The sequence below is a fragment of the Sus scrofa genome, chromosome 13 (genome assembly GCF_054392235.1).
Source record: "Sus scrofa isolate SSC_HxYL_T2T_F1_AM1 chromosome 13, Sscrofa_HxYL_maternal_Yorkshire_Landrace_v2.0, whole genome shotgun sequence".
Classification (NCBI taxonomy): Eukaryota; Metazoa; Chordata; class Mammalia; order Artiodactyla; family Suidae; genus Sus; species Sus scrofa.
The window spans coordinates 106219317-106233257 of NC_139395.1; the positions used below are offsets into that span (position 1 = coordinate 106219317).

At 40.6% G+C, this 13941-nt stretch overlaps 1 protein-coding gene across 35 annotated transcripts in view; it reads left to right on the forward strand.

The window, feature by feature from the left end:
* The window catches only part of MED12L (mediator complex subunit 12L), a 354400-nt gene that overhangs the window by 188108 nt on the left and 152351 nt on the right, over positions 1-13941 (forward strand). The window lies entirely within an intron of this gene.

Below are 13941 nucleotides of genomic sequence, written 5' to 3' on the forward strand. Positions count from 1 at the left end.
GAGTTTTCCCTAAGCTGGGCGTTTTGTGGATATGCTTAAATGTAAAGATTAGCTTGTATGTGTTTTTCTCTATTAGAATCAGAAATAAGTATTATTGCCGAAATATTGGCTGCCTCTATACACCAATGCCAAATAGAAACACGGAGGCAGAGTTGGAGGAAACAGAAAAAGAAGCTTTAATTTCCAGGCAAAGAGGGGAACCCAGCAGGCTGATGCATCAAGGACCGTGCCCCCCCCACCCCCTTGGAGGGGGTAGTGAGGAGTCAATAGTGTTTAAGGAGCAGGGAATGATCAGTTCATGGACATTTTCCTGACTGGTGGGTGGAGAGGTAACTGGGAGTCAGTGTCATCAACCTTCTGGTTCCAAATGTCTGGGATCTATGTGCTTGTGGGCAGCACCCCGTTGACTTCTTCCACCCAGTGGGGGCTTCCACACCTGTGGAACAGTTTCAAGGACAGGACTCAGAATATTATCTGTAGTCTTTGAAGAATGGAAGGTTCCTGACTTTGTTGAATGGCTGAATTATTATTACTGTTTTCTTTTTTCTCTGTATTTTTTCACTTCTCTGATTCAATTGGTTCTTTGACTAAAGTTTTTCTATAGATAAAAATGCAGGTGGAGGACAGGAGTGTGGGTCTACTGTGGGAAGGCTTCCCAGGGTCCTACTTGGTTACAGTCTCTTAATGTTTGTAAGAATATTTTATCCTGACAAACTACTTATTACTAATAGTTTCATGTACTTTTAAAAGTAGCATTTTTTAAAAGATGATTGACAACACAAATGACTTGGGTCTTATTCAGTGGTAGACACCAGTTTCAATTCAAAATAAATAAAATGGAATTAGAATAGAATAGAATAGCAAGGCATGTTTCCTGCTTTCAGGATTCTTGCTATTAAAATAAGAAAAAGGAAAAAGATGTAATCATTGTTTTGTCTTTGATGCTTTGATTTATGCTGAATAGTACTATGTTCCCTCAACTTCTTCCCATTTCATTCTGTGGAGCCCTAAAATTAAAATACTGTGGGGTTTCATCCCGGTTAACCTCAGAATCCTCCACGTGCCCTCTGTATGACTGCTGCTCCCACCCCATCAGCTCCCCAGCGATGTTTCCAGGCTGGACTCTGCCTTGTCAGTAACAGGACTGGTTATATATAAACATCCCTTGTGTATTCATACTACAAATAGAGTGAGTGTAACACACAGAATCTTCAAATGTCTGTTATTGTTTCCAGTCAGTTTCTATCAAGCGTGTCAACTGCCTTCAAAACTGGTTTACTTACTTCTATAAATGTCTCATTTTGTTTCTTACCCCAAGAATTTTTAAAGTAAGTACAAAAAAACCTTTAATGTTATTGCCTTCTCTCTAATTTTTCCCATTGCTTCATTAGACCGTTAGGCACACTATAGGGCACTTTGCTTTTCCCCACTTGCTGTCTTGGCGACTTGTTGATGTTAGCCCTCTATAATTATAGCTTTTCTTTTCATGGCTTTATAGTAACCCATAATTTATTTAGTCAATACCTTTTGAAGGACATTTAGGTAGATGAACATTTTCAGTGAATCTATTTTATTTTATTTTATTTTATTTTTTGTCTTTTTGCTATTTCTTTGGGCCACTCCCGCGGCATATGGAGGTTCCCAGGCTAGGGGTCGAATCGGAGCTGTAGCTGCCGGCCTACACCAGAGCCACAGCAACACAGGATCCGAGCCGAGTCTGCAACCTACACCACAGCTCACGGCAACGCCGGATCGTTAATCCACTGAGCAAGGGCAGGGACTGAACCCGCAACCTCATGGTTCCCACTTGGATTCGTTAACCACTGCGCCACGACGGGAACTCCAGTGAATCTATTTTAATCATAGGAGCTATTTACTGGGTTACGTCATTTTTTAAAAAGTTAAAATAGGCTTTGCTGGCAAGTAATTTAGAAAGTGTGTGTGTGTGTTGGGAAGTGGGGAGCCATGGCTGCAGATAGGATTACATTGGACATTGAGCAATATATTGGTTTAAGAATATAAAGGTGAAGTTGCTGTCATGGCTCAGCAGAAACTAATCTGACTAGTATCCATGAGGACACAGGTTCAATCCCTGGCCTCCCTCAGTGGGTTAAGGATCTGGCATTGCCATGAGCTGTGGTGTTGGTCGCAGACGTGGCTTGGATTCCGAGTTGCTGTGCCTGGGGCTCAGGCCCTCGGCTGTGATACCTAGCATGGGAACTTCCATATGCCGTGAGTAAGACCCTAAAAAGCAAAAACAAACCCCAAAAAACCCCAACAACAAAAAAAGAATACAAAGGTTTAGTACAAGGCCCAATACAAATATTACAGGAAAATACTGAGAACTTTAGAGGAAATGAGTTTGGAAGTTGCCCTCTAAAAGGATCTGTGGGGAGTTCCCATCGTGGCTCAGTGGTTAACGGATCTGACTAGGAACTATGAGGTTGCGGGTTTGATCTCTGGCCTTGCTCAGTGGGTTAAGGATCTGGCATTGCCATGAGTTGTGGTGTAAGTCGCCGACATGGCTTGGATCTGGTGTTGCTGTGGCTGTGGGGTAGGCCGGCAGCTACAGCTCCGATTCGACCCCTAGCCTGGGAACCTTCATATGCCATGGGAGCAGCCCTAGAAAAGGCAAAAAAACAATAAATAAATAAATAAATAATTAAATAAAATAAAAGGATGTGTGAAGGAGCTGGTATCTGCAGTGGTTCTTTTGTTTCTAGAATGGGGTAAAAGTCAATCTGGGATGAAAATGATGTGGGCAAAGGCACCAGAAAAGGAAAGTCAGCAGAGGTGGGTGGGGAACAATGTTGGGATTTAATAGTCATGCTGAGGTGTTCATAATTCACTATGCCATGACGTTTTTGAGCTTTGTGGTAAAATAATTGAAGATGTGCTTTAAAAAGTATAACCTGGTATTAAAACATGGAATGCAGATGCAGACATGCCTTTTTGTGTTTCTCTATGTAAAGCATTAAATACTGCCAAATTCTGTGCATTGATTTAGAGTAGTTGAGGAGGGTGGCAGGAATTATGGCATTACAACGTAATTAGTCACTGTATTGTAAAAAAGTGCTTTATTTTTATTTTTTTTAATCTCTTAAAATGAGTGACAGGCGCAGGAATTCATTAGCAGTTGTATGTGTACCTTTATTGGACAATTATAATTGAAGAAACATGTTTGGTACAATATCTCCACCTTCTGGAAGGTTGGCAGAAGTAACCGTTTATAAAAAGAATTGTATGTACGATATTTACATATTTTGTAGCCGTCTAAGAAAACCTCACTTTGGGATAGACTCTAATATTCTGTCTTAAGTTGAATAGCTAATCTCAATTAGTTGAACTGCTCAAAGAGGTCTTCTGTGTTGCTAGTATTAGGGTGGACTTATCCTTAAGAATCAGAAGGAATGAATTTTAGTTGATATCAGCAAAGAGTCAAAATTGAGAACTTTAACAGTTGTAAAAATAAAGTCTCAGTGCATTTTTTTTCTCCTCTTTGTATATGTTTTGGAAGGATGCTTATGAATCAGAAGGCATTTCCTTTTATCCCTCCAAGTCTCCAAAATGTATCCTTTCTCGTTATCTCATCCTGCTCTCATCTGTTCTTAGGACTCACCTCAGCTGTCCTCATCCTCATATCTTGGCCTTGTCCAGATTCTTCCCACGTGGCATGTGTTTTTATATCAGTCCCAGCTGGAATGGGCAGTAGCTATCTTGGTTGCTTGTTTTGGTATCCCCAGTGTCCCACTCCTATAGCAGGCCCTCAGAAGTGTTTGTTGAATGAAACTGTATTACTTAAATAGGGAAGAGGCAGGGACTGTCCTCTAACTGTATGCTCTGGTCCTGTAGCTAAAGCTAAGTGAGATGATGGAATTAATCTGAAAACAAAGATTATTAATTTTTAACATATCATTATCCCGGTGCCATCAAATTTGTTTAAACATCTGTATCTGCACACGTTTAAGCTCCTTTTGTAGGTTTCCGGACCCCTGACCTGCATAATGATTCATTCTAAGCAAGATCCCTTGGAGAATAGCACACTGCTTTATAAGATGGTTTCTTTGCTTAGCACTGATGGCTCAGCTTTTTAGTAAATCATTAGAACAAGTTAGGGAAATGAGCCTTGAGAAGTTTTGAGCTGGAATGAGACTTAATGCAGAGAATGAATACTTCCTTTTTACTATGTTGATGAAAATCATCAATAAGCAGTCTGTAATAGGAATAGGAAAGAGATTTGAGTGAAACTGAGGACTGTAGCCTGGGAGACAGCCTCTCACATAACTCTGAGGAACTGCTCTAGAGACATGGTTTTCAGCACAGTTTTGTATCTTGTCAGAACAAAGAACATGAAACAACTCAGGGATTCATTCCTTGACTTTCAAAAGGAAGAAACACACACACACACACACACACACACACGCACACGCACACGCACACGCACACGCGCACGCGCGCACACACACACACACACACACACACAGCTTAGCACATACACAGTGAGTCAGTATAATCTTGGCACCTGGGATTCTTTTCATCAAAGCAGTACCAGCATGGATATCCCAGAAAGATGGCATTTAATCTTTATTTTTAACATGGGCTTTCTTTACTTCGGGTCAGTGTGCCCTTTTCTTTAATAATTAAAGCAGATGTGGAATGTATGATCGATAGGCCAGAAACAGGCCATTCGAGTTAGCATAAAATTCAAGTCAAGCCAGAATGTATAAGCAAGAATGATTTCCCCAAGCCTCAATATGTGAACGTTTCCTTTACCAATTAGATAAACTTTCCCAGAGTTGTTTTGATAAACAGCTGTCACTTGGGGCTGTGCGATGTGTGGGCAGAACAGGCTCTAGCAAGTCCAGGGGAAGGTTCTGTGGTATGAGACTTCAGGGAACTTATCTGAGGTTAACTGCAGTCACAGGAAATGCCGTGGGTGATCTCATGCAGTTTCTTTTTCTTTTTCAGTCTTTTTTTTTTTTTTTTTAAACCAGGGAATAAACCACACCTTAAATTTGTAGATTCAGACAAGGTCTTCTTCTCTTTCCAGCAAGCTGCTATCAGCCAAGCACACTTTGTGTGTACTTCTGGTTTGTGGGAGGGTGGTGTGGTTATTTTTGGCAATTTAATTTCCTTGGTGACTCGATTGAGACTTTTTTCATGTGGTTATAGGCAATTAGTGCTATGGAGAGCTGCATATCTCTTTAGTTAATATTTGGAGCACAGCGGTGTTTCTTAGGCTGTTTTGCATGACCAGTGGGTATAATCAGAATGAAGAATCAATGAGGCCAAGTTTTGGTGCTTAGTCTTTGAATGGGCTGTTTAGGGAGCAGCTGTGCATGTTGCCTTGTCAGATTCTCCTGGCGTGGGTTGAATGAGGACATGTGATCACGCCTATTCGGATCCCAGATTCTACTCCTCCTTAGGGAGCCTGGTAGATTGCCTGTAGGGGCAATTATCCTACCTGAGCTGTAGTTCTTTGACACCAGGAATGTCAGTTAGCCTGTTTGTTTTGTTGTCTCCAGAGAGGCCTGTGTGTGGGAAGAGTGAATGCAGCCTCCCTCTCTAAAATCCCATTGATATCTGACCAGTCATAAATTTTGTACTTAGTCATTAATAGTGTGACAAAAGATTCGTGATGGTTTTGCTGTGGAGAAGAGAGAGAATTTAAATTAGAATTTAGATTATATATTCCTTTAGGAAGCCAAGGCAAATAAAAAAGACTCCACTGGGGGTCTTTTGGCAAGAAACAAAACCACCGGCAACAAGCACTAGCCTGGAAACCACTATCCACACTCCCAGGAAACATCTGTTAAGAGATTTTTGTTTAATAGCTGCTAATCTGACATCCAGGGGCTCACAGTTTGTGTTAGTAAACTGGATGAAAAAACTTCACAGTAGGGCTTCTCATTGATGAAATGGCTGGATTCCTTGAGTCCTTTGTCCTTGTCCTAAGTTGCTTGTTTAACTGGTATGACACGCAGTCCTATCATAGACATGAATTTTCAGGTGTGTTATGAGTCCAGGTTTGACCACACTGTCTCAGTTTACACCTGTGCCAGCTCAGCAAGTGACACTGATCCAGGTTTTGATCATGAATCATATGCTCTTCTGAATTAAAATGACCAAATATACATGATTGATGGGCTTAATGTTCTCTTAGTAGTGAGCATGACCTTTCATGTGAAGTAAAGAAATTATTGAGGCTTCAATGAAGAGTGCCTCTCAACTTCAACCCCAGCTTTGCAGTGGTGAAATAGTTTGTGATCGTGGCTTTTGGTAGCATAAATAATTAGCAGGGCTTTTGGTTGTATCACTAATACCTTGAGGTGTCTGTTTCATTTCGATATTGAGTAACAATTAAAACCAAAGCTTCTGGAGCCAGGTGGCCAGTGTTTGGATCCCAGCAACAGCCTTTCTGACCTGTGTGACCTTGGAAACGTTAGGGTAATACGAGTACTTCCTCAGAGATTTGTCAGGGAGCTGAAGGGAGTTGATACAGGTCAGGTACAGAGCATGATGTCTGCTGCGTAGGGAGTCCCCGATAACAGTTGGCTATTTTTGTCTCATTAGAAAATTAGCATTCAGAGTTAAAAGTATTAGAAAAGAGTAGGAGTTCCCGTTGCAGCACAGTGGCTAATGAATCTGACTAGGAACCATGAGGTTGTGGGTTCGATCCCTGGCCTTGTTTACTGGGTTAAGGATCCTGCATTGCCACGAGCTGTGGTGTAGATCACAGATGCGGCTTGGATCCCATGTCACTGTGGCTCTGGTGTAGGCTGGCGGCTACAGCTCCAATTCGACCCTTAGCCTGGGAACCTCCATATGCTAGAAAAAGGCAAGAAGACAAAAAAAAAAAAGAAAAGAACATGTGAGGGCCTCAGACAGAATGGAAAACTCAAGGTCTTAAGCAATAATGCTGGCAGTTTAAAAATCACAGTGTGTGGAGTTCCTGTCATGGTGCAGTGGTTAACGAATCCGACTAGGAACCATGAGGTTGTAGGTTCGATCCCTGGCCTTGCTCAGTGGGTCAAGGATCCGGTGTTGCCGTGAGCTGTGGTGTAGGTTGCAGACACGGCTCGGATCCAGCGTTGCTGTGGCTCTGATTAGACCCCTAGCCTGGGAACCTCCATATGCTATGGGATTGGCCCTAGAAAAGGCAAAAAGACAAAAAATAAATAGATAAAATAAAAATCACAGTGTGGTGGGTCTGATCTCAGAGAGACAGCCATGAGTGATGGCTTGGATAAAGATCTTAATTTTCTGCTCAGGAATTAAACCTGGGCAGCCTGGTTGAAAACCAGGAATCCTAGCCACTAGATTAACAAGAGGCTAGAAGCAGAATTGCCCTGTTTCTTGTCCCCTGTTGAAAGAAAGGATGTTTCAAGGAGGCAAAGACTGTGAAAACAGATATAAAGTTTATTTTTGGAGTCACAGTACAACATGTGGGAGAGCTCGAAGAGAAGTAGTGTATTTAAGTCAGAAGCAAAGAAGTAACACACACCCTAAAGAGGAGTGCGGGTGAGGGCATCCCCCTCGATGAGAAGCGCACCAGAGAGTGATTTAAATCACTTATATAGCACGGTTCTTCTGGGTATTTGTTTGCCTTTAGTCAATTATCTTGTTTTAATTTTCATACCTGGCTGGAAATAGGACCCTCCCCAATATGCGTGTGCATCTTTTAACAAAGACGGATTCCAAAGCAAAGCATGCCGGGTTGGTATCAGGACCTATTAAGGCCTGGCAACTCCCTTGCTTTCTGATTCCTAGGAATCTTACTGCACATGTGTAATTGGGGAGGTCTCCTTGACCCCAGGAGTGATTGAAGTGGTCATCTTTCTTAGGTGAAAAATGAAACAAGGCCTAAAAGGACACAGACTCCTTATTGAACAGGCCCAAGCAATGGACCAGTTCCCAAAGACAAACTACAGACCACATGGCTCAACAAAATGACCCCTGTCTATAAGGAACCACTCACTCCCACACTCCCCTGCGGCGGGGGAGCTGGAGTGTCGCCTGCTTAGAGCTCCCAACCACTCTGTTGGTCAACAAACCCTGTTTCCAATCTCATTGCTCCAGCCTTTGCCTCCTCCTTCTTCTAATAATCTTCTCTCTCTACGCCAGCTGATCTCAGCTCCTTTAACTTTTACCTTGAAGGGTCAAAGAGAAACAAGGCCCAGTTTACTCAGCTTAACAAGTGCCAGCTGTTCCCAGCCCAGGGTCCCATCTACCTCCTACCTCAGGTCCATTTTCTCCTTTCATCTGGGCTCATGGTAGGAAGGGATTCAGGTCTGCTGTACCCCCAGATGCTTGCTGATCCAGGAGATCACACAGCCTCCATTACCCAGAGCTAAGCCCAATGCAGGGCCAGGCCAGGAGGAGGCCTAGCTTTTCCACCATATCAGAGGGTGCTTCTGCAAGATTGGGTGCAGGGTTGCTAATGGGGATGAGGGCAGGAGGGCTCATAGGATGACTCAATTTGCAGTGCAGGTTCCCGGGGTAGATGGTGGTGCTGTTAATCAAGTTCAAGGGTAAAGAGCCTCCTTGGATGAAGTAGAGAGAAGGATGCAGTCCATATTTTTATGGTACCACCCTAGCATGCACAGTGAAGTCTGTGTGAGGTTATATGATGTATGGTTTTTATATCACACATACATGTATTGAAAATATGTTGAGGGATTTCCTGTTGTGGCTCAGAAGTAGCAAACCCCGCTAGTATCCATGCTCCATAAGGATGAGGGTTCGATCTCTGGCCTCGCTCAATGGGTTAAGTATCCAGAGTTACCATGAGCTGTGGTGTAGGTTGAAGATATGGCTCAGATCCTGAGTTGCTATGGCTGTGGCACAGATTGGCAGGTGTAGCTCCGATTCGACCCCTAGCCTGGGAACTTCCATATGCTGTGGGTACAGCCCTAAAGAGCAAAAAGAAAAAAAGAAAATATGTTGAAATACGACTCACAGAAAGAGTACATTGGATTTGATGGCGTTGAGAAGCCCTGATTTAGATGACTCCAAATTTATACAGTGTAAGTGTTCTGTCCAATATTCCTTTCCTTATATATTTGTTTTCCCATTGTGTTTAATGGTGGTGTTTCAGTAGCTGCATTAAAACAATGTATAAAAATCTAAAGACACATATAATATGGTTCAGTGGTTTTGAAAAAACAGATTTTTTTTTTTTTTTTTTTTTTTTTGCTTTTTAGGGCCATACCTGCGGCATATGGAAGTTCTAGGCTAGGGATCTGATTGGAGCTACAGCTGCCAGCCTATGCCGCAACAACAGCAACTCGGGATCTGAGCCTCGTTTGCAACCTACACCACAGCTCACAGCAATGCCAGATCCTTAACCCACTGAGCGAGGCCAGGGACCGAGCCCACACCCTCATGGATCCTAGTCGGGTTCGTTAACTGCTGAGCCACGAAGGGAACTCCCTAGAGATAATTATTTTTAGATAGTTGGCAAGTGACATCAATATTGCTGAAGGTATTTTTGGTTTGGGCTAATAGTAATGATCTTAAGCATGGCCCTGTGATTTTTAAGGACTATTTAAAGACTATTATAGGTTAAGGAGCTGGGTCACATTTGTTATATTAAATCCTTCAGCCATAAGTTATATGTGCTGTATGTTTATATGTGTGTCCAGGTAAACATGTCTTGACTGTTGTTGAAAATTCTTGTCTATAACATTTAAACCTAGGCTTAGACTGGTTGGCTCTGGGCAATCTGGTGACTATTCTAAATCCTTTTTCAAAGGCATGTTGATTTAATCAAACATGTGACTCATTTCTGAGAGTTGTTGCAACCAATGGATATTCTCTGGCATTATTCAAAGAGAAATCGGCCAGTTTATTTTTGTTAAGAATGCTTGCAGAGTTCCTGTTGTGGCTCAGCAGAAACAAATCTGGCCAGTAACCTTGAGGATACTGGTTCAACCCCTGGCCTCACTCAGTGGGTTAAGGATCTGGAGTTTCTGTGAGCTGTGGTGTAGGTTGCAAACACAGCTTGGATCTGGTGTGGCTGTGGCTGTGGCGTAGCCCAGTGGCTACAGCTCTGATTCGACCCCTAGCCTGGGAACATCCATATTCCACAGGTGTGGCCCTAAAAAGACAAAAAAAAAAAAAATCAAATAAATAATAAAAGAATGCTTGCTGATGAAGCTCTTTGAAAGAAAGGAATTTCCAATTTAGTTCCATGTCTTGAGATTCCAAATGAGAAGAAGAAGCATAGGTGGTCTAATAGCCACGTTACACTATCCTTATCATTTTAGATGATTTTTTTTTTTTTTCTTTTTACGGCTGTACTTGTGGCATATGGAAGTTCCCAGGCTAGAGTTTGAATCGGAGCTACAGCTGGCAGCCTACACCACAGCCACAGCAACCCTGGATCCAAGCTGTGTCTGCGACCTACACTGCAGTTCCTGGCAACACTGGATCCTTAACCCATGGAGCGAGGCCAGGGATCAAACCTGCATCTTCATGGATACCAGTCAGGTTCGGTAACACTGAGCCACATCAGGAACTCCCTTTAGATGATTTATTATCTCATTACTGTAGCTTATAAGGAAAACTTAAGCAGACTCAAAAAATGTTGCCATTTGAATCTGATACATTTATTATGTTAAAAAATTTTTAACAGTGACAGTCTTATTCCTCGCTCTTCAACTCTAATAAGTTATTTTTGAAACCATAGGTAAATTATATTTAATTTAAAAGTGATTTGGAGTTTCCTGGTGGCCTAGTGGTTAAGGATTCAGTGTTGTGACGCTTGGGTTGGGTTGGCCTTGGGTTTTATCCTTGGCCTTGGAACTCCTGCATCCCGCAGGTGCAGCCGAAATAAAGTTTAGTATGTTAGGAAAAAACAGTCAATATTTGTTCCATTTATATATGTGAGATCATTTCTTACAAGTCTTTATTTATTTTTTTTTTTTCAAATGTTTCCGTCTTATATTTGCCTAGGTAACTCCAGGGACTGGTTCCCCCCTATTCCACAATCCAGGGCTAGTTTTTGTGTACAGTAGCACTAGAGATGATTGAAGGAAGACTGGACGAAAGTGCTTGACTATGTTATGGTATAATCACAAGCAGTAAATTTTAGCAGAAGTCCTTTTTTTACATTGTTTTGTGAATTTTACCACTAGGTGGTGCCAGATGGCTGAGGGGTAAGCTGAATCTGTATGGATCAGATGTTTGATTTACGTTGAAATTTGAAAATGTTTGATCTTAAGAAATATTTACTTTTATAATTCACATATAAATCCAAAATTGTTTTAAATGGCATGTTAGGTGTAATGTTTGTGTGTGGGTTTTTTGTTTTGTTTTGTTTTTAACATGGTCTGTACCTAGTAAGTATTTATTGACTTGAGAGCTGTCTTCTTGTGGTCTTTTGTCTGGGAGGAAAATCTCTATTTATGAGATTTAAGTGATCTCCAAGCTTTATTTTGCCCTTATTTTTTTAAATTTATTTTTTTCCTTGTATACCACTTTCCCCCACAGTTATCATAAAATTTATGTTTTAGATTGTATTGTATATGCACAATTTTGGCTTAGCTGTTTGACCTAAATTTATAAGTTTTCCTAATTACCCTTCCTTAGAAACTTAAATTGAGAAACAAAATACTGGTAAACTATTTGGAAATGAGAAGAAAATGATATGAATGGTGTAATGAATATAATAATGTAGTAATGTACACACCAAAAGATTTTCTACAAGGTCAGTTTTTTTGCATGTAAGTTTTATGAATAATAGAAAATTTTCTTTTTGAACCTACCTGGATGTTTCCCATTTGCATAAAAGAAAGAATAACTATATTATTGGTGTCTTGAGAAGTTCCTGAAATAATAAAATCCAAAACCCCATGTAAGAAATTTTAGATTTCAGTTTTAAGATTATTTCCAAACTATCAATTAATTAAAACCCAATCAAATAGAACTCTTCTTTTCTTCAGTATTAATGCAGTAGTTTGTATTACTGTTATTCCTGTTGATATTGATAAATGATTCATTCTTGATTGGCCTGGATAAGTAATTTTTGTGACCACAGTGTGAGCATTGGTGTAAAATATAAGCAGAACGATTTTGATGTTTTTGTAATACGACTTTTAAAAAATGAAGATAATGCTTTCTCTCTTTTTCTTTTTTCTTAAGTCAATGTTTAAAGATGTTCCATTGGTTTAATAATTCCATTGGTTTAATAATTAATTTCGGAGAATGAAACCACCATTACACTAAATGTACCCACTAACTCTAGAGCAATCCAATTTTAGAAACATTAAACGGCATTGAAATATTTTAAGGACCTCTTAGAATAGAGGCTTGAATTTTAGAGGATTAAATGAGGTCTGGGGTTTGGTAAATTCCAGAGCACCAAATGGACCCATTTGATGCTGTTCAAGATAGTAGTTTCTTAGTTTTTAGGTTTTAAGATAACTATGCATTTAACAGTGCTCGCACGCACTCTCACACACACACACACACACACACACACACACACACACACACACACACACACACACTGTGGTGGGTAATACTAGTTTTGACTGAGAGCGGTGGTGTGGAAAGAAATAGGAGAAGGAGATGATCCTTGACGTTGGGCTGAAGGTTTTTTCCCAGCTCCAGTACTGCCTCTGCTTTTTATGTAGGGTAGCTGTAATTCATTCTGGATTTTTATGGGGAATGTGGAGAAAGGAATTAGCCTTTGAAACTGACCCTTTGCATTACCTGGTATAAAACATGGCTGTCTTAACCTAGCTAGTGGACACAACTGGGGCTGGGGGAGCTAGGCACAGGACCAAGTAAGGCATATGTTAATTCATGTACTGGAATGCCCTGGGATTTATGGAATTAGAATCTTGATGAAGAGATGGATATTTTGATTAAGGTCCTCAGATAATTCCTTTAATTTCTTTGCTACCATCCCCTCTGCCAAACCTGACTCACCTATTAGAGCTCTGTCTCTTTTTGAACCTAACTCTGGTAATCATTGTTGGGCTAAGTTATTCTAAGTTAGTCTTTTTGTTCACTTTAGCTTTTTAGAATTTTGCAGATTGTTTACAGTAATCTAAATAAAATAAGGTATTGTTTACAATAATCTAAATAAAGTATTGTCTTGTTGTATATGTGTATATACTTTGTTTCCATCAACCACACTGTTCCTTTTTCATTGGCAAACATGTCTTCTTTTCTTCTTTTTTTTTTTTTTTTGGCTGCCCCATGGCATATGGAGTTCCTGGGTCAGGGATCAGATCCAAGCCACAGTTGTGACCTACACCACAGCTGCCCAACCCACTGTGTTGGGCCAGGGATCAAATCTTCATCCTGGTGCTGCAGAGACACTGCCAATCCCATTTCGCCTCAGCAGGAACTCCAACATGCCTTCACTTTTGTTTTTTTAATACTTGCCTGGCTCCTCATACAGTGTTAGGAACAAATCAGGCACCTAGTCTGTGGTCAAGCAGCTGAAGGCTGTGAAAAAAGAATGAAGGCTCAGGTTTATATTGAAGGGGGAGAAAATATTCTCGGATTTAAAAAGGTACTCTTAGTCTGTTTTGACCTCATTTATTGAACTCTGATCCTCAACTGAAGGTGTTATTTTTAAACTAATGATATCTTTACTAAAGAGGGATATAGTTGAAAAGGAAGACTACTTTAAAACTATAGTTTTTCTAAAATAAAGACTATTACATGGCTTTTTAATAAACTAGGTATGCTTATTAACTGAGCCTTCATATTCTCTTCATTCTTAGCACATGAAGATTCAAATGCAGCATAGATGTGTAATAATGGCAAATGTAAGTTCAGAGTGTTTTACCTCAAATCTACTTATTACTCAGTCACACTTCTTTTCCCCCTCTGAAATAGCCCAAGTTTAAAATTCATTGAATTCAATCTTTCAAATACATTGCATAAGATGATCATTCCTTTTCCTTCCTACCCCTGCACCAT